The sequence below is a fragment of the Temnothorax curvispinosus genome, unplaced genomic scaffold (assembly GCF_003070985.1).
Source record: "Temnothorax curvispinosus isolate PA1 unplaced genomic scaffold, ASM307098v1 QBEX01010053.1, whole genome shotgun sequence".
Lineage (NCBI taxonomy): Eukaryota > Metazoa > Arthropoda > Insecta > Hymenoptera > Formicidae > Temnothorax > Temnothorax curvispinosus.
Genome location: NW_020219833.1, coordinates 986,854 through 1,005,984, shown reverse-complemented (window position 1 = coordinate 1,005,984; position 19,131 = coordinate 986,854). Strand labels below are relative to the sequence as shown.

The 19,131-nt window shown below is 42.4% G+C and overlaps 1 protein-coding gene across 3 annotated transcripts in view; it reads left to right on the top strand.

Annotated features, from left to right (window-relative positions):
- The window catches only part of LOC112459681, a 92,905-nt gene that overhangs the window by 32,856 nt on the left and 40,918 nt on the right, over positions 1–19,131 (top strand). Inside the window, exons 2-3 of one of the 3 annotated variants that reach the window (XM_025023926.1) lie at positions 428–539; positions 8,740–8,815. The exons of 1 other annotated variant lie outside the window; for it this stretch is intronic. The gene's annotated coding sequence lies outside the window, so the exon portion shown is untranslated. The remainder of the gene's footprint in view (positions 1–427; positions 540–8,739; positions 8,816–19,131) is intronic. One more of the 3 variants, XM_025023924.1, reaches the window with a different exon arrangement.

Sequence of the window (19,131 nt, the reverse complement as noted above, 5' to 3'; positions counted from 1 at the left end):
GTAAAAAAAAATTTATGCTTGTTTAAGTTTGAAAATTGATACAAAATAAAAAATATCAATTTTTATCGCACTTTTTAACTGACTAAATTGCCAACTTTATTGAGCGCATCAACGTTTAAAAATTAAGTCTAATTTCTTGGAGAAAGAACAATTTCTTTTATAAGCAACGATTATTACGACTTACGACGACAACGATTATATTTACGTAAATATTCATATATATTTATATAAATACAAATTATGCTTTACTTATGTAAATTACATGTAAAAGAGTAATGCAATTCCCGTGTGGATACTGTTACGCCCAAGACCATTTTCGTGCCTCTGTGGCTTCTCCGTTAATGTGCATGCGACGACAGTACGTATTCTATTTCCTTTTCTTGATCGCATTACCTTACGTCTTCGCCCTGCGGTGGGACCAAGTCAGCGTGAATCAATAGAAGCCAACGCCGAGAAGTCGTATTCTGAAGGGAGAAGGTGGCAACCAACCACCACCGTGCCAACTTTAACGGAGCGAAATCGCGTTCAATTATACAGAGGTAATATCATCTCTGCTAGTAACCCTTTTAACTCTTTTTTTTTACTGTTGGTTTAAATAGTTCACCATTCACGAATCGTCCACCACGTTCGTCATATATCTGAATAGCGTGCTGCGCCATCATTTTTCCACGCTAATTATTCATATGTCATCTCATACTTTTTGCATTTGCTGCAGCCACGTTAACGTATATTTACTCCGATGCATTTTGTAGCGCGAACATCACACGAACTATAAAGCTTTATGTGTTGAGACAACGTAAATGACATATTGATCCAGTGCCTTATTTAAATGAAGTAAAACATGCACGGAATCGAGGATTTATGAATCCGAAGGATGAAGTATTTATCACATGATTTACTCTGCAAATCGGTCGAACGTTCTCAGCTTTAATTCATCTCCGCAGATACTTCTGAATAAAATACAATTTCACTGTGCCTTTTGTAATTTTAAAATTAAGTCGGATCCAGATCGAGTAAACGAGCGCGAACAAACACGAAGAAACAATTTGTTTCAGTGAACAACTTATTCATTCATGTTTGTGCGTGCTCGTTTGTTCGGCCTGAATCCGGCTTCAGACGCAACAGATATTTCGGTGAGAAATTGTTGAAAAGAAATTAATATTGGAAAGAGTTGAGAGGCCAAATTCGAGCAATTAATGGATGTTATATGATTTATAAAAATATTCGACTGTGTTTATACTTAACGAGCGTCTGCTTCTTTAAAAATCAATATTATACTGGATGTACCTGCTCAATTTTACAATTATGCCTTTATGATTTACATTCAAATATTATATGTCAACATTCAGTATATGGATTCAGTATGGAGTAATTCTACAAATGATATATTTATGTCGGTGTAATTTTGCAAATGCATTTACGCCTACACGGGTTACGGGCACGCTGATTCAGAATTGAAAAATCTATTAACTCCCTTCGTCTCTTTGCATTATTTCCTGCGTAGTATAGTTTTCTTATTTTGATTCTATTAGATATCTATGCGATAGTTAGGTATTTGAACAAAATAATCATAAAATTATTATGAACATCTTTATAAAAAAGGAGAAAATTTTATTCCTATATAATTGAACGACAGATAACACGATTATTCACGTGAGATAAACCGCATGAGATCCTTTAAATCAGTATTTTAGAGGTAAAGAATCTTATCTATTATTATGAATTCGGAGAAAACAAGGTTAAAGCTTTAAATAGGGAAATGGTGCATTTTTGTTAGATGTAAAATGAAAGTAGCAACTTTATTTATATTGAGTTTTTAATAAAGTAATTTAACTGACATTTGTAATAGTTCAACTGCCAATAACACGCTGAACCTGAAAATTAGGGCACTACGAAAATGTTCTATACGACTTTTTCAAACATTGTATTTTAGGAACTAATAATAATAGACATAAGACCTTTTACCATTTATACAATTTAAGCTCCTGGTATATTGAAAAATCTATTAACTCTATTTTAACAAAAATTGGAGATGATTTTTTACCTCTAACAATAAGATACAAAAATAGTTTTTATCAGAAAGATTCGCTTACTTTTTCAGATATTGTATTTTCAATAATTTGTCTTAAAACGAGATAGAATACTATTGATGATCTTTCCAACTGTGCTTTCGAGAGAATCTAATTGTTGCCTCATATGGATTAATGCTATTTCAAATCTTCCAATTAATAGTCGGTGATTAATAGTATTTATGAGCAACGTGCCAAACAGATTAGTGGGAAGTATTTAAAGCGATATATTATTTCGTTTTGATGCAGGATTATTCAGTTAGTCAAATTATTCTATCAGATTTGTATATTATCGGTTTATATGCCAATTCGTTGCGCATTACCTCTAACAAATAAAAATATTAAAATCTACAGAAATGCATGATTAATCGTAGCACGATGTAAAAAAGATTAGATCTTTTATGGCGTGATTTCGAATATAAAGCTTGGTACATATGTTATTAATTACAATAATAAATAAATAAACATTCCAGCTTTAACAATGCATGCGAACGTACCGTTTTAACAGTCATGTGTTTCTCTATTATGTAACCGCAGTCGATGCGTAATATACAAATAATCTTCTACGTCCCAATTCCATCAAATTAATGCCAGTGCAGTGAGCTACAGGAAATTAAGCCACAAAATTGTTTATGTTTGGAAACATCGTATTTCTTTCTTTGTTTTTCGAAATTAATATGAAACCAATGTTGAATTATGAATACTGAAAAGCAATAATTTAACATCACACAACAATATAATCCTTTGTCACATGTTCTTACGATGTATTAAATTAATCAATGATATCAACGATCTCTGACTATTTTGTCTCTATATCTATTTAATAATTACATTAGTCATGTGCAAACGCAGAAATACATCCAAATTTGCAAGTAACATTTTCTCGTTGCTATTCTAATCTCTCTAATGTAACTGTATGCCAAGCCAGTTTACCAGCAATCTGATAATTACGTTTTCATTGAGGTGCATCGATCATTGCCCCCGGCATAGCACAGCAAACTCAACTGGTACTTGCAAATTACTATTAATAACGATGCTATCTCGTATTAATAAAGTCAATTAGAAAGAGAAAACGATACGTTTAATTAACGTTGGACTAACTAAATTTATTATTTTAAAAGATACGCGATCTTTATCGTTAATAGCTTTTATGTAAATTATCTAAATTAGATTTTTGTGTCTTAATTTACTTAAACTATACATTTAAGAAAATTTTAAACGAGTCCTGATTATATACGTAAAGAAAAAAAAACACATTGCGATTGTTGTACTCGTTGTTGAATCTAGGCGAATGATGTTGGTTTACGAAACGTAGATATCGACAGGCGACGACGATGCTTCCTTAAAATCAGCAGCGCAAACACTGCGATATTTTCTTTAAATTCCACTCTAATGCAGCAACTCACGGCATCGCGATTGCACGCGATATGTACCGTCATCGATTCCTCACAGCCATCCTTATCCCGTTCCTAGATCTGTTTAAGAACGTTCTTCATAAATGTTAATTTTTAATCTCCAGAATAAACTCGTTACCCACACCCATTTTCCGCTATTTATTTTCTTGTCCATTTTCTTAATCGCCAGATACTTGGGAAATCGCGTTTTAATACGGTGTAAAATTACTATGGCCATTAGTGGTCATCAGTAGCTGTCAGCATCCATCTGTCGCGGGCACTGACAACTACGACGGGAAATGCGAAACCTCCGGGTTGTTACAATCGTGATCTAACGCAACGGCTTTCATAGATCATCGCAATCAAAGCGAACGTTTCGCGCAATCGGGGTTCTCGATCTGATATCCAGGAGTGGTCCGCTCACCCAGGGTGATTCCAGATGGCCAGGTCCACCGCTATTTATCCGGACGGGAAGCGTAATGGCGGATGTACAATCTTGTTACTGCGCCACGATGATATGGGCCGGGCTATAGTGATTCAATAATTCAGTACCACGCTTCGCCGCCGGCGCTATTTCGTATCTCGAGAGTACTGACCTATATGTGTACGTACGAGGGCGGCTACAAATGAGGTACGCAACGGGACACGGAGGTTTGAGGTAGACACCTCGTCCATTCGACCATCAGAGACACCCACATCCAAGTTCCCCGGGTTACGCGGGACCCGGAGGTCCCTGGAAGCGTTTACCTTCGCCCCCCGAAAGCGCATAACCCCGGTCGAGAGTTCGCGCGAGAACAATGAGAGTCCATCCTCACCGTGAAACAATGACGAAACGCGCTCCGGTTAACCTCCCCCCGAACTGGAGATCGCGTCGAACCGCACAGATCTCTCTCTCGAGCCCTTTGTCCTATAATTGTTAGCCCGGGGCGGCGATAAGGCGTATCAAATGACAAGACGAGAACTCAGCTGTGGTATCGAGGCCCTCGATCGCGCCCGCGTCGCAATGAACGTTACACGTACACGTTACGATCGTAATACCTTTTAATGGTCGTATCTGTAGGCCGCGTGATTAGGAGATAATGGTGGCCAATAGCGGAGAGACACGGCTGTCTCGTTATATATATATATATATCACGACGATGGGATAAATGTGGCGGAAGAATCGTCGCGCAGCGGAAGTCGCGTCGCTTCACAAGGCTCATTCATAGCGAAGATTCTATCTCCGCACACCATTAAGTGTTCCGGTATTTAATGTAACTCAGGTTCTTATCCGGCGTCCCCACTGAGGTTGATTCGTTCTTCGATGAGAGATTTCCTCCGAATCTCAATACCCCGAACGAAACTTAATTCCGACCAGCGGACGTTGCAATCAATCTTGAACGGCGCGTCATACCTGTCCCATGTCTTTCATATCGATTCTATCTTGACCGTCGAATTGGTCCACAAATTTTCGGACACTCGGTACGTGAAGGACGTTATTTCAGTGTTATTGGAGGGGTCGAAAGAGGCTAAGGTGCTCCGAGAGAGATTGCAGAGACCTCATTGCAACCTTTGAAGGGTGCCTAGGTCGACGGCCCGGTCCTCGAGAAATCCTTTTGCTTCCAGGGCAACAAAGGATTTGGGATAATCCCGAAATCCTCAAGGTGTATACCAGAGCGTGTACAGTACTGTATGTACAGCGCTAAAACGAGATCGCGCGGTGCGGCGCGGCGCGGCGCGGCGGGACCAAAAAAGAATCGATGCTCGAGCAGTTCTCGCAACTGGTGCTTTTATAATCCAGAATGACGAATCGATCAAACGCGCGTGTATTGTTTTTCCGCCGTATCGTAAAACCGTATCGGTCTGTCATGTTAACACCTTAATGTCTTATACGGGATACGCTAGGAAGAATTTATCGGACGTTACATTATTCATGCAACTGAGTTATTTCGAATAGCCGTGCATTATGAATTTACGAGCGCCAGGTTTTATATCGCACTGACTATAAAAGATATGATCTTTAAATCAATGTCACGTGTCGATACGTTTTGACCAAACGATTATCCATTGTTATATTAACAATTACATTACATCAATATGCTTATCGCTATTTGAAGATTCCTTATACGTATAAAATACAAAAATTAAATCCTATCTTGATAAAAAATACATTTACGGTTTAAATAGACATTCATTCCGATCAATTCGACATGTTTTTTTCAATTGACCTGTATCGTATTTCATAGAAAAAAAATAGACCGAATTTACCATTTTATCCCTTGTAGTTTCGCGGTTGTTCGCGCGCGCACTATTTTGAATCAAAATTGTAAATTACAATTGAAATACTCATTCAATCCGATCAGTTTGACATTTTTCCAACAACTGACTCTCTATATGGCGTTTCGTTTTTCACCAATTGGAAGATAATCGAATTCGCGTTTTATCGATTATCTCTCGAAGCTTCGTGTTTACGCTTTCGCGTTTGCAACACGTTTCGACAACACTGAAAAAGATGGAAATGCAATTATCGGGTGCATGAAAAATCCTTCATCGCGGCTTTGTAAGCACGTCACGCATCTCCTCGATCGTCTCGTCGATAAGTAACCGAAAGTAATACACTTCCATACACGCAAGTTTCCACGACATGTTTTCCACATTAGCGAGCCACCGTGTAGCATGAAAAAAGAATGCCGAAAGTAAGTATGTGATGTCGACGCGCGAATTCATTTCCGGCAGTAGTTCTCGCGAGTACTCTCGCAGAAGCGCGTGCGCGCGCCTCATCCGCGCTCAATTCCTGCGGGGGAAACGTCCCTAAAATAATCCCGGGCGCAAAACGTGTCGTTATAAAAATTCCATCGTCTCTCCTCGTGCCAACGACGGCACGAGGAGAATTTTGTGTTCCTCGTACGCCGACGTTTTTCTCTTCTCAGCCTGCACTCTCGCGCGCCACCGTCATCGTTCCCATCGTCACGCGTCAAGCGCGCGCGGGCTCGCCCGGCGCCGCCTTCTCGTAAATCCGACTCTTCATAAATTTTTCATCGAACTTGGAGGAGGCACGTATAACCCACCCAGGGTGCATGGCCCCGACTCGGAAAACCACGCTCGTTCCTATCGATTTCGCGCGACTCGCCTATATTCCGCGCGCGCAAACCGCGACCAGTCTGACGCGTCGCGTCCATCATATTCGCAAGTTAATTGATAAATATATTGACGGTAACGGTGGTTGTCGACGTTAATTGTGGCCCAACGTAAAAAGGCGCCGACAGGTCTCGAATAAATACCATCACCGCGACGCCGAAGCCCACGCCAACCAGCGCGAGGGGGACTGACGACGGAAGAGGAGTAAGGCTTCCACACGGCGGAACCTTTCGTATCTCCCAACGGACTGACTGAAGCCGGACATCCACGAATAATTAGTTACTGACAATTACCCGCGATTCCTTACAAGAGGCAACTTTGTGAGCAAGCGAGCAGAAATAGATTTATCTACCTCTTGTCTTTTCCTTGCCCCGATATTTTTATTCTGATTTTCAGAAAATGGGATGCAGCTTCGATTTGAGTCGCGCAAACTTTGTTGCGTTGTACATATAACGCAGAGCATAAATTTGGTTTTAACATAAATTTTTTTTATTAAACGGTCTGATGGATCATGGCATACTTTCTTTGTAAACTTTTTGAATTTTTGCAATATCTTCAAAATTGAAGAAAATATAGTACACGAAAATGTGCTGTGACGTCATATCTTATATAAGAAATGACGTCATACCCTTTGAAGTTGCCGTCATCAAAGAAACTTTAGCAAGCTATAACTTTTTCAAATTTAGGTTTTTTTTTTTAATTCAAAAAGTACTAAAAATTGGCTTAGATTCTCTACATTAATTATGGATACCGCTTAATAAAAAAAAAATGTTAAAACCAAATTATGAATGAATCTCACATCATTTCGAATGGACGCTAAGTGAATGTTTTGTGATTATTTAAGCGGGCTGGCGCCAGAAAATATCATTGGATCTTTGTGTCAAGTTAACAAGTTTCAGATGTCAGATTCAATCCCTCTACCCCCATAATGTGCACGTATTACGATGTCAGTAGGTACAATAAAAAACGGATTTAATTAATGTATAAAAAATTTATCGCGAAGTAATGCGCGGAGAACCGGTGCAAGAAATTGCATCTTTTTTTTCAACAGCTTGTAAAACATCTGCACATTTTAAATATGAATTTGTATATTATACAGGTTCACGGAAAAAGCTGCGTGAAGTGTAGTATAACGATATCTCGTATAATTTCTGCGTAAAAGGGAACAAAGTAGCTTCTTTATCTTGGGGCGGTTCGCGGTAGCGCAAACATTTACGAGTTAAAAGTGAGCCGGTGAGGGCGCGTCTTGGCCGGTGGATAACATCCGGTTTGGCTTTAATGTAAACGCGGAACTTCGGGCGACTCCCGTTTTCGCTTCAGGGGGTTACGGCCGGCACGGCGCGCGGCGCGGCGGCCGATTAAAATTGACCGGCACGCCCGGTATCGGGCAGCCGGTATGCGGCGCAACGTGCAACACGAGCGGTCGCAGCATTCGCGCATATTAAATCCGCGGCGGTACACGATTTAACTCCTCTCCGCACAATAGATTCGTTCCGCGCGAGTTGCCGCGTCCCGTAAAATCGAACGCAATCGCTCTGCGCCGCGGAAACAATATCTCCCGCGGCTTCTCTCATCCGCGCTTTTTCCCTGTTCTATTCCTTTCTCTCTCTCTCTCTCTCTCTCTTGCTTTTTCTCTCTCGCTCTCTCTCTCTCTCACTTTTTCTCTATTCTCGACCTCGGCGCGCCGCAGTTTCCCTTTTGCCCGCCCCCCAGCCTCTCTTTCGTTCTCTTTAACATCGCGCCAGTGGCGGCGACGAGTGCTTTGAACTTTTCCAATTTTCACGCGATGAGATTCAACTACAGAAGCGAATGAGACGTCGGTTGTAATGTATGGGAAACGATCCTTAGTGGCATTTGCGGTGACGATGTTACATCGCTCTTATGTATTAACGAGGTGATCTCAAAGGAAACGAACGGGTATCCCGGGAATTTTAGATAACGCCAAAAAGCGCGAGCTTTTAATCTCGTTTAAAACACACGAGGACTATATACATAGATAATACGCATATGCGGAAATTAAAATGACACGCCGTAAAATGCGTATCGACTGTCCGATCGTGACACGCGCGGTTCCTTGCGAGGACTGCTATAGCTATTACTATAACCGACGCGAGAGAACGTATGCCAGTGATAAATGATCTATTCACGTCCGATTTCAGGATGCCGACCGCTGAGAGACACGATCGCACCACCGTCCACGTAGTCCAGGAGAAATTATCCCAGTTCGACACGTAGGTAAGCAGACGCGATAAACTGACCCCGGTTCGGCGACTTGAAATTCAATTGCCGGCCTGCCACTTACAACGAACCGCAAATTCTTGCGCCGCGCGGGCACAAATGTGGTAATTCCATTAAGAACGTTCGTTAAGCACGCGGCACGAAAGAAAGATTTCCCGAGGGTACTTAATACCGTAACGAGTTTGTCGTGGCGCGCGGCTCATGCTGTTGACGACGACGTGAGCGTTCCCTCGAAATACCGCGCGCGTGGAAGAGAGTTCAGGATGCACGGTGCACGGTGTGACGAAGTTTAAAAATTTCCAGTTTCGAAATTCGTATTCTCCTCCTGCCGTGAAATACGCAACGGGAAGAATATCTATTTATATACGTGACGTTGCGTTGCACGCTGACAATTGTCAAAAAGCAATTTAATATGCGTCATAAATAAAAGCTCGCCGCGACCGCGCTTTGATCTCCGCTCTGATGAACTCTATACGCGTAATCTAGGAGGCGACGAGATACACATGAAAGCGCGCACCACCGAACGCTCGCACCGCTTATCCGTCCCGCGGTAAGCTTCTCACGGTCCCCCAGATTTACATTTCGGGGGACACGCATATACGCTTTTCGCAATTGAAATTCAATTTATCAGAGGTTTTGCGAACGCGCGCCCGCGGTTAACTTTACGCGGGCGCGCGGCCAGAAGCGAAGGGGACGAATAAATCCCGCGCGTGGTTTTACTCTCGGTGATTGACTCGATTGCCGGGTGCTTCCGGTTTATCTGTTGACGCATACAGGTAAACGCGCCGGACGAGATGCTGCCATTTAGCCGAGGCAATTAATTAACGCGCGCACCGCTGCCCCTTTTTCATTTCGATACGTGTACTCCTATTATCTATATGCTTCGCATATCGGATATCGAGGTCGCTACGAAATGTAGAGCGTTATCTCTGACAGTCAAGGTTTATGCTTTGTACAAATTTTCGGATCAAGCCACGTATGCTTTCTATATCTTAACGAGGTATCGGAAAATGTCGCGGTCTTATTTATTTGTCTCTTTATCTCGTATTGTTTAGGATTTAAATTTTGATGAAGCAATTTGCGTTCGGGCATACCGCATATAAAATATAGCTGAATTTCGATCACGCGTATTACGTCGTTATTCGGACGCGAATGCACGTACAAATCTTCGACATGGAAAAAAGGATTGCGGATTAGTCGACACACGATTAAATATGTCGGTGGCAATAACGACGATTATACCGATCGTGATTTAATAATATGTATATAGTAATTATATAACACGCGCGGCAAATGCAATTAATTTGAAATAGCGCTATCGTATCGACTCCACGGTCCAGTAATCACGGGAATCGAGATTAGTTGAAATGACATACGGATTATCTCGCAAAGTAACTCTCAATTCATTATTGTGTATTTAATATCTCACGTTTAGCAACGCGCTGACGCACCCGTTGCGCGACGTATCTCTTCGACATCTAATTTTCATGAAATTTCCACTGTAATGATTACTTCGTGCTTCGTTACTGAATACTTCGTTGATACCTAACACAGATAATGTGCCTACATATAACCGAGGCAGGGGTGGTAGAAAATTTTTAAATATATAACTTAAGATTGTTTAATGATCCAAATTCACAGAGAGAGAGAGAGAGAGAGAGAGAGAGGGGGGTGAGGGTAGGAAGGAAAGAGGGACAGAATAGAAAATGCTGAATCGCGAACGAGCGCACGCACCGTTCGCAGCAATTCGCCGCGGGCGTAAGGTCACATGCATATCAATGCCAATACTAATTGACTTTCCATTAAAATTAGGGAAATCTATATGCTTCGCCTGCGTCAAAACGGCACCCGATGTCGCGTAAACATGGTTAAACAGCGAGAATGGCCGGCTCCCGTGTGATTTCAATTATTCCTGGCGCGCGCGCCCGATTTCGGCGTCGCGCAATTAAGGGCGAAGGGCGCGGTATTGGGATCTTGAATCGACCACTCCCGGCCTGCACGATGCCAATTACGTCCCTCGATCGTCCCGCTCGGTAGCGGGTGGCGGCTCGGCGGCAGCTCGCACACGGAGCGATCGCTTTCTCCATTTACTTCGGCATATAGGTATGGCTACCTATTGCCCCCCATCGTCTACATCCCGGTCGATTTACGGTCGGGACGAGAAAGCGGGGAGTGCGAGCGAGGAGAGAGTCGGGACGGAGAAGAGAGCGCGCCGACCAGAATTTCATTTCGTTCGGAGGTACATTCGGTATCCTCGGGGAGTCGTCCGTGCCCGGCCCCGCAGCTTCCTCGGCGAATTTAAAGAATGTCCGTCATCTTGACGGATCTCACGCGCCGTCCCTCGGCGCCGTAAAAAGTGGATTTAAAGGGATGTACGGCCGTCGCGTCGCGGGGACACGACGGAGATGTAACCATATTGTATCGACACCAGCGCGAGACGGAGTTTCGTGTGTCGCGCCACTTGTCACGGTCGCTATACTTCGGGGAAGATCTTTTCTCGCCGCGGTCGTGGGAGCTGCCATAACTCTACGCGGCTCATTCGCTTCTCGAAATATCGCATACTCCGCGGTTTCTCTTTCATCCTGCGCGGATATAACATATAACCGAAAAATTAGGTCGCACGAAGACGATATGATGTATTTTTAATGCCGATACATGATATTCTTCTCGTGTGTTATCCCATTCATTCTCATCAATTATTTCACGCTTGCCCTCGTATCGATAATTCAATTAACTTGGAATTGTAATATGAACATTGAAATAATAGGTATTTTATATTTCCGGACTGTGTTTTCAGATAATCCGGCGGTGTGGTATTAGTAATAACTGGGTTTGTGTTCAAATACATAATTAAATTTCAAATTAATGGTTGAATATATTTCTGTATGTTTGATTAATTTGAAATTTAACCTGTTCAGAGGTGAAAAACATTTCGTTAAATTTTTGTGCTGCAGTTAACTGAAATTATTCGAAAACATAAAAATATATACGTGTTTTTTTTTTCACTTTTTATTTAAGGATGTTTTACATATAGCTATATGTAGTATAATTTTGTTTTCTCGATTAAACAGTGTAAAGCTAGTCTCAGAAATTCTTCATAAACAATATGTTATCATTGGGACAGAAAAAGCGTAAAAATCGCAATTTTGTCCCATTTTTGTACTTGATATTGTTTAAATAAATCATTAAAAAATTGAAAAAAAAGATATTAACAGAAAAACTTAAAAAACCGTAATTGCAATTCTCGATGTCATAGAAGTGTACCATAAAAATTTCATTCATTTTTATTGTAAAAGAGCAGAGATACATATTTTGATATTTATACATGGGACGTGCACAATCTCTGTAAAATTCAGCTTCATCCCTCTATTTTGACATAAGCGATATATATCTTTAAATAGACAGAGAGTCCCTCGAACATCATAGCGAAGCCTTAATGATTTTGCCGCGAGTTGGCCGTCGCGGAGAATTTTTCTCGAACGGTGCATCTGAAAGGTATAGATTTTTTTTTTCATCGCGATCGGGGGTCGTTCAATATTATATTCGTCGAACAGCAACCTGGCTTTGTATAATGATCAAGAAACTCGTTAACGGACCTATTGGAAGAACCAGGAAAAGATGGAGATACGCTCGAAAATTCGCAAGCACGCCAGACAATCGTAGCCGCATGCCGCGGTATTATCATGCGTGAAATTATGCGGAAAATCGGTCCATCGCCTCCATCGCCCGATCGCTCGCGTTGACCTTAATATCCCGCGACGCCACCAAGGTGGAAAAGAGGCCGTTCTATCGCGGTTCGATGCTCGCACGGGCCGCCACCAACAATGGCAAGTGCATAGCCAACGGCGCGGCATGCGATTGAGGATATCGCATGGACGTGATATGTGCATGCCTGTGTGTGCCATCCCCGCCCGGTGAGGATGTATGCGTCTTCGTGACCGGGCGGAATCGCACGGCGGATACAGCTTATATTGCATTCGCAACCGCGAAAGTTTCGCTGTGGCGCGGGGGCGGGGAGGGGGAGGGGGAGGGAAGAAGGAAAACCGGTGGCCCGCGACGCGATGTACGCGAAGCGTTATTGTCCAGATAAGGTCATGCGGTTTTGCTCGCGTACCCCAGCGCGCAGCTATAGGTTCGCCAGCACGGCATGGCAGTATGAATACCTGCCTATCTGCTCACTTTACCCGGGCACGATTGCAGAACGGAAAAAGCGGAACGTGTCCGAGGAAGGATCGAACGTGCGCGGTGCGATTACTCACCTTGAAGAATACGTAGAAGGGGGAATAAGGAGCTTTGAAAGGATCGCAAGATGATTGACACGTGGGCACAAGGCGCGTTCATGTGCTTCAGGTCCATTTTCAGGAAGTAATTTACAATAGCTGTCACGGATGATTGGATTTCTCGGTCATTCATGCTGCGCGATAGTCCGTGAGAGAAAACAAGAATAAATAATATAACGTGATAAGAAAGTATATACGGTGTGTGTGTGTGTGTGTGTATGCAGAAAAACGCACATGAATATTGAAATGCAAATCAGTTTTTGTTCTAATTATTGTAATGGACATTTTCCATGTAAAAAGATGAATATTCGAATCGCTGTACAAGTTATTCATTCGTCATTCGCGCCAATTGTTCTCGCTCATATTACGCTACGCGCACGAGATAGACGCGCGAGGTAAACACAATCGAGGGGGAAATCCTGAAACACGCTAGGCTGCAGCTGTTGGCTAGCCGCAGTTGGTACATCGGTACGTATAAGTATTTGCATGCGGTTTATATCAGAACGACGATAAAACACATTGTTCGATGCGCGCACGATATAAACCCGCCAAATGAGCCATTAATAGAAAATACCGCTGAAATTTATGCACCATGGACGCAGAGATAGAAATTAATCTATTTAAATTAAAGCGATGCCCTGCAAATGTAGGGCGTTCCAGGACGGTCTCCAGGCGCCCATAAATTACTTAATTAGCTATGATCACGCGGTTCGCGCGAAAAAGTTAGATAAATAACGCATAGAGGCAAAATTGTACTTTATCAACTTTAGCGAAATCATGATATAATTTGTTATGTTACGGACTTTAATGTGCAAGATCTCGTTTTCTACTGCACTACGTTTCGTTCGTTATTCGGACGACTGATTAAAGATCTTTGAACATTCGCGTACGTCCCGCGTCATTGAAAAATTGATAAATGTAACTACGATTCCTACAGGACGATAATTTATCGACCGTGTAGGTGAGAAACGATCGGGCTGCCCTTATAAAATATGATAGGGCCAGCAAAGCGCATTGAAAGTATTATTATGGAGCTATATAATGGCGCGTTCCACGCTGTATCCCCGCCAATAATAAGTGACGTAAAGTGCCCAATTGATCGCGATCTTCGCCAGTTTCGCGCGAACGAGACCACTTTTCTGAGCCAACGAAGCTGAATTAATCGTCGTGCTCGGCGCCTCACTCGGCGTTTCCGTCAGCGCGAGCACGACGAGCACCTCTTACGCTTTCCTTTCACGTCCGAAAGAGCAGCGATTTATCGTCCCTTATTTTCACATCAACCAGACAAAGCGAACAACGCACACATACAACGTTGAACCTCATGTTTTCGATTCGCCTCTTAAAGAAGAGATTTCAAAAGCTACTTTATACAATCAGACTTCTCAATGGCTAGTTCTTAATGCGTATTTAATTATTAAACTCCCCAACGGCTTCTATTGTTCGACCGTTAATTGCAACAGTGCTTTTATATCTTTTGCACAATGTGTAAGATATTAATGATAACCGATATCAATGTATAAAGAGTACAAAAAGTCTGAATTATGTATTTTGATTACTTTATTAATTAATATAATTTTTACAGTTATGCGTTATTAATTTTATGTTACAAATCTTCTAGAGACATATTCTCTACATCTACCCAGGTAGCAAGATGACGTGTAAAGACGTCTTAATGACGTTTTATTGACGTTAGAGATGTCATTAAGACGTTATTAATACGTCATTTGACGTCACTCTGCTACCTGGATACATGTTCTCGATTAAGAGCTGTGAGATTGAAGTATGTCTGAGGCTGCATGTTTGCAATTCCTCACCTCGTATGCCACCGCAATCACATCACTGTACATCTAAAAAGACAAGCGTCTACAAAACCATTGTCGATTCAATCTATGTCAAGCACGTCGTGTATCTTTGCCTTCCTTGAGACGTGTTTGCGGTGGATTGCACTCGAGGGGAAGGTGCTCCAAAATGTGTCTGACATCGCCGATCTGAATTTTCACGAATTTAGATCGACTGGCAATTTGAGATGCCAGTTTCCTCCGTACTCTCTCTCTCTCTCTCTCTCTGTCTCTCTTTCTTTCGTATCTTTTTTTACCACCAAACCTAGACTTTCAAAATCGATTTAATATCTGACAATAACCAGAGGTGTTAAATAACATTAAATAATCAAACGCGTTTTGCGCTTCATAAAGTTATTTTCGTACTTATCTTCTACGGCAACTGTCAAAAGAAACATATATTTTGCAACGCTACCAATTTTACATGGAAATAATATTTTCGTCGGCGTAAATGTAGAATGTTCACATGTGCTACGGTGCACAGTAGTCCTGAAATAAAACGAAGGAATTTGAAAGAAGCTTACTTCTCTCTTTGGTCTACCCTTGTAAAGCCTTGCAGATATCGAGCGACCGAGACCCGTCGAACATTGTTGAACCAGGATTGCCGCCTCGTCCGCCTGTTAATCGGCGGATGTACCGACAAGACGTGTCGTCAGCGTGTCGGCACGTATGCCTGTATACGGTTCGTCGACGGCATCGTGGGTTCTTCAAGGGTGAGCCACGAAGGGTCGGTCGACGGGAGGGCCTATTGTGCTCACCCGACGCGATCTCCATGGGTCGGAAAGTACACGACCGTAGGAACACATTCAGGAGGTGGAGAATGGTCGGACGACGATGGGGGAGGCGATTCCAAGGGACACGAAAAGAGTATTAAAGAACGTGGGGTCGGCGTCGCTGCAGGAATGCGGCGTAGAGTATGTACGTACATGGAGATGTGATGCGAATTCTCCCGCGAATGCACCCACCGCACCGGTCGTAGACGTCGTAGGTGCCATGTGCCATTATGGTCCGACACAACGTCGGATGCACAACTATCGCATAAAAAGAAAGAGAGGGTACGTCGATGCGCAATACACTTCATATCCTCGGTTTTTATTATTTTGCACGTATACGATTGTAGCGGAGAAAACGTAAGCGCAAAACGAGCGGTAGCGTGAAAGATCGACGGAGCTGTCCGAGTTAACTCGTCGTTTCAATTACTGAAAGTTCGCCGTCGCCGGGATTAATAGATGCGCCGAAAGGAAACTGAACAATACAGTTTTCTTCGATCTTCACTACTCGGGTAATGAATTCACCGGCGCGCGCGCGGTGCGCGCTCTCATTAGACGTAGCCTTTATCATTAGATATCCGTGGCGGATTTAACGATAGCCGTTGCATTCATCACGTGGCTGCTTGCACGGGGGCGCCTTCCACTATGAAACCGAATCCTTGAATTCTCGAACAACGAACAAGCGCGCCCATGGTTCTTCCGTCATTGATTTACGTCAACGAACGCTTCGTCGAAACCCGAATAAACGTGAATAAAAAAAAGAAGCTTATGCTTGCCGCGTAGATCTCGAAAATACATGGATCCTTTCGCGATTCACGAATACGATGTAACGCCATTGTTTATTTATCGTGCTGAATTTTAGCTCACCATGGTAACCACATTACACCCCAGGCCCCCGGGTTTCATCTAGACTAGTGGTTACGGATTAATGTAACTTCATCGCTCCTCTGTTCACCGCCAGAATTACCGTGCTCGCGTTTGAAATATGGGAAATCGTATTTTACATATGTATTTCACGTACTTGCAGCTCCATCCGAGAGTACGTCGTCGGTATTACAACTGATAATATCCGTCGCGTAGTGCGTATTTCCACGATCCATGCTCTGCCGTGCGTTTAATAATCCCGTGGAAGACACGGTTCATATGAAGGACTTTATAACATTCGACGAATAGGGAAAAGAGATGGAAACGAACTACGAGACGACGATGGTGCCTACGCTGTACGTACACTCCGGAATTACTGGGCTAACGCGGTGCACCGCATTGCATTCCCATTTACACTCTCATTCTCCTATTCATAACTGCCGTATGATAATAGCGGGACGCCCAACGGTATACACCGTGTATATCGAGGATAAATGCGTGTTCTTTGGTATCGTGCGCAGATAGTGCTTTTCTACGTGGCTTGTGCGACAGATGCATCTCGCTTTTAGCGGTTTAAACTTACGCCACTAATAGAAGTTGAACGTTTCGTACGACTTGATATGACAACAATGACATAAATACAAAATACCATATTCCTGTTATCGCATAATATCGCGTTACATATCGACTTTCTCTGTAAGCTGATACATAATATTTTAATATCACGTTGTGTGTTATGTTAATACACTCATTGTGTATTGTGTTACTCCGCTATTCGATCGCAGCATGAACTGTTTATTAATTTTATTATCCTCATCCCCGAGGGGAAATACCGCGAATTTTCTCGTTCTGAAGCCCCATGAACTGTAAACCGCGGAAAATCCCCGTCGAACTAGCGTCACGTGTGCGTGGTCACGTGTAGATTAACGCATATAGACGTTTCGCTCCGCATCGGCAACATCGAGCCCATGCGTCACCGCAAAGCAGGTGCAACGCATGCACGTCAATCAGATTTTCCGACGATCCGTGGGCACACGTGGTGAACCGCGTTTAGTTTGCCATTAGCATGTTTAAGATCCGCTAACGCGTTTCGTCGCTATCGATTTACTTGTAACGATATCTTGCAGACGTGATCTCGCTTTCGCCGATGCATTTGCGCCTGATGTCATTCCCGTCTGCACCTCTACTCCGTCAGATGGGGAAATACGATATCGGGGCGTACAGAGGCGTCTGTAGCGTGCTTTTCGCGAGGCGTACTTTACGGCTCGAAAATTAGCGGCGCCGAGGTGGCGTCATTATAATATCCGTGTCTGCAAACAAGACACGGAACGAAACCCCCCGAGTTTTCTATATCCGTCATAGACGAATATGCGCGGCAATTTTCTCAAGTGGACGTTATTACGGCGGAAAGAACAAGGGACGTACGAAATGGCTTGAGGGTGATTACCAAAGATTGCGGCGTGTACGCCGGGTATATCGTGAATGTATACTGGGTCACGAGTCCCGATCTGTCGTGAGATTATGTCGCTGCACTGTAAGATCCGCCCGTTGTTGTATACGGTTCCTTACTGCAAGCGTCCGTACTGCACGCTTGCCGTATTCCGACGTGAGCGATAGGCCGCTAACGATGTTTGGTCAAACATGGACCGCGACGGATTTAACCGAAGGTAACATAATTGACCGTATCTATCGAATCACATTACATGCGTTTCATTATGTCCGATCATGCTTGTGACCGGTGATTTTACCTGGACGCGAGTTTTACTATTCCTGCTTACTATAGTTGCTTTTCTTAAATTGTAAAAAAACTGTAATTATAAATAGAGAATTAATTAAAAATACTTAAAAAATTGAAGGATCTTATATTTTGTTAAAATACAGTAAGATATAATCTTTCAATACCTGTGATATAAAATCCCTTTGTATCATATTCTTTATATTGTATTCTTTATAATTCCTTTTTTATATCTACTTTTATAAGTAACTGGCGCAATTTAATATGCTATACAAATATATCAGATCTCTTTATCGATAAAACGTGATTATTGAATAGGACGAATAATTCCGCAACGAAATATTACCTAGCTATGTTATTTCCGTTTCTGTTCTGAGATATAAAATTGTAACGTTTTTAATGGGGAGAGAATAAAAGCTGTGGCAGATTTAACGAAATTGTTATGATAAATGGCGACGCGGCCAGCGGCCAGAGAGTGCGCCAGCGCTGTCGATCAAAATTAATAAAAAATTACCGTTGTGCTCTCGTTACATATTTCCCGAAAGATATTCGGTATTGATCAATCGCTTTTGTATCCGATGATACTATGATTCACATCAACATATAAATGATTTATAGCATGAAATAATGTTTATATTTGCATAAAACTACTAATCGATGTACATACAGAAAACAATTATTTTGGTTATTATCAATCTTGGACAATGTTAAATAAGTTTCAACGCTATAGATATTGGCTATTTCCGGCTTATGAAAAGCATATTAAATATTTATTAAAAATACGATAATTGATATAGGTATATATATATATATATATATATATATA